Source organism: Sinocyclocheilus rhinocerous, unplaced genomic scaffold, assembly GCF_001515625.1.
Source record: "Sinocyclocheilus rhinocerous isolate Xijiao unplaced genomic scaffold, SAMN03320098_v1.1 scaffold1053, whole genome shotgun sequence".
Taxonomy (NCBI): domain Eukaryota; kingdom Metazoa; phylum Chordata; class Actinopteri; order Cypriniformes; family Cyprinidae; genus Sinocyclocheilus; species Sinocyclocheilus rhinocerous.
The window spans coordinates 1265853-1269038 of NW_015638958.1; positions in this window are offsets into that span (position 1 = coordinate 1265853).

Genomic DNA, 3186 nt, shown 5'->3' on the forward strand with positions numbered 1-3186 from the left:
TATATATATGTGTGTGTGCGTGTGTATGTGTGTGTGTGTGTCACAAATAAAGCCTCTATGTAATTGGTGGTTAAATATTTATTAACTAACATTACTGAGCTCTATCTATCTATCTGTCTATCTGTCTGTCTGTCTGTCTATCTAGAGAGAACCTCAGTTCATATAGGCAGTATTGTGTAATGTTTTGAAACTACAATCACATGTCTCGCCATGACCAAACACAAACGGAGGGATGAAGTCGATCCATATGTTTTTGCGATCGCGTACTGTCTTCTGTTTCTGGAGCTTAACGTCGAACTGAATGTTAAAATCAGGCTGAATATATCTAACCGTGAAATGTATGGTAAATCCCACGTCGAAATGCTGTTAAGATTAGACTTGCTCATGCATATCTTGTTGGGATTTACTGCAGACGATGAGTGTCGTGTCCACTGTCCATCTGCCTGAAGTGGGCGCATCGTGTCATCTGCCTCTGAAAGGCAATCGAATGACCAATTGATTTTGTCCAAGCATGTTTAAAGTCTTGTAAAGATCAGTCCCAGCTGGTGATTTGAAACTTTCCATTATCAATAACTCCTTATGTCGAACGATCTGTGACGGATACATATTTTCATGTAGGCCTACATGTGTTTTGATCAAGTAAAATGAGATTTCACTCGTTGAAACACATTATGGAGATCGTTGATTTCTTGTAGTGATGTAGCTCTCACGCCTATGACATCAGCCGTTAAACACAACTCCCATTTCTATGCTTCTTGTGCCATCTGCTGTTTTATACTAGTATAACATTGTTTAGGTTATTCAGGAGTATTCGCTATGCACTATGATCGAGTGACGATCATCAGTATAGCTGCAGATTGAAAGTCAGAATTTCAGCACCGCGGACAGCGACCTACGAAATACACTGGACAGCAAAGTCTCAGGATATTAAGCGTTTTTTTATACTTCACAATCAGCTGCCTGCACTGCGCTTTCATTGATGCAGTGATTTCTGTGTGGCAAAGCGTTTTTTCCCTTTGGAACCATACATACATATTATATATGCACTGCATATATGGTGGTCAATATCAAAAGTAGCAATGAGTGTCTTGTGTGTCCAGCTGTGCATCTCATTCTAGCAGACTGAACCAAATTTGGCAGTTCTTGCTGTGAGATGTTATTACTCTTCCATCAAGGCACTTGCAAGTTTTTGAACTCATCTAGGGGGACATGTGGTTGCAAGGACGATCAGCTGTCCTTCCAGTCTCCCTGTAGCACTGGCGTCTTACTTTACAGAGATTGCAGTTTATTGCTCTGGCCACATCTGCAATCCTCATGCCTCCCTGCAGCAGGACTATGGCATGTTCACAGGGGTGATCAGGTACCCTGGACATCTTTCTTCTGGTTTTTTTTCTTAGAGTCATTAGAACATCGGTCTCAAACTCAATTCCTGGAGGGCCACAGCTCAGTTTAGCTCCAACCCTAATCAAGCACACCTGATCCAGCTAATCAAGGTCTTCAGGATCACTAGAAACTTCCAAGCACGTGTGATTTGGAGCTGGATGGAGCTAAACTCTGCAGAGCTGTGGCCCTCCAGGAATTGAGTTTGAGACCACTGCATTAGAACGTCTCTTTCTAATTAAGTTATTATCTAAGTTATTATAACTGTGAGCTTAATTACCTGCCAGTTGGAAACTGTCAGTGTATTAACTCCACAGGTGTGTGTGCAATAGTTTAAAACCCTAATTATTGTAGTCTGTTACTGATGATAAATTACATGACAAAAATTGTAGTTAGTAATATAATCAGGTAATATAAGTAATATAAAGTTAGGTAATATAATCAGACTACTTTTAGATTAATTTTAGATTACTTTTGACCTATCTCGTTTATCAAATTGATTTAAATAGGATAATCATGTACCATATTCATAAAAATACAAAGAGTAAGAAAATATATTCCATTCATTGTTATTAACAGCAGTGCATTAAACATTAAATTACGTCAAGGTTTCCCAAACGGGGTTTGTAAAGGAACTGCAGGGGGTTTATGGGTTTAATGAAAAGTTGATAATTAATTAAATTATAAAAATGTTAAATTAAAATAAATAATTTTCAATAAATCAAAAACAGTTAAAATAAAACTCTTACTGAAAAGTTAAATATTTTATTTGTTTACCTGCATGTCATGTAGCCATAACCATCAGATAACCGTAAACAAATGTGATACATAACCTACAGAGTGATAATTCAAATAAAAAATGAGTGTGTTCATCAGTAGTTGATGCCATGTTGAAACACTTGAAAAAAATGATTTTTGTAAATCCAGTGGTCAAACACTGTGTCACCACCTGACTAATCTATCTATCTATCTATCTATCTATCTATCTATCTATCTATCAACTATATACAGTATTCTGAATTTACAAATAAAACCTTCATAATCTAAGCATGTAATTAGTGGCTAAAAATGTACATTAACTTATGATCTTACAGTTACTTTCGCTGAATAAGCAATTACCACAATAACAACAGCTTTGTCAACATTGTAAGTTGTAAAATAATGAACTGAACTAATCAAAAGTCACTCAAACTGTTCCTTGCATGAGATCTACTTTTTTTTTTTTTTTTTTTTTTTTATTTTTTTTTGTAATTTGCCATAAAAGCATAATGGAAAAGTCCTGCCCAACTTTTTTCTCATTTGAGAGGCATTTTTACTCGAATATACATCACAAAAGATAATCACTAATTCCGCTTCATGCTGACTTTAATTAATATACATATAAAATGCATGAGTGCAGCTCAGATTGTTTGCTCTTGGAAGATTTTAATGTTAATGTTAATTTGGAGATTTTTGTATATTCGTCATGCACGTATGTTATCTCTGTTTTGGGACCATTTTGTTCACTGTTCCAAACAGTCCACATGCACTTGCACATGCTTGTCTCCACTGCTGTTACAGTATGATCAATTGAGCTAAACAAAGCAGTCCAACTTCCTGTATCAATGTGATACAAGTCATAAAACATTTTGCCGTCACATTATTCTTAGAGCTGAAGGCATCATAATGTAGTTCGCATGTTACATGTTAGATTTACAGGCAAGCATTGAACATAATTGTCTCTGCACCAAATCCCTGCAGAACCTGTGCTGGTGCAGAACGTTGCACTTGGCATGCTGGGACACTGAATGGCTTTGGTTAGTGGGG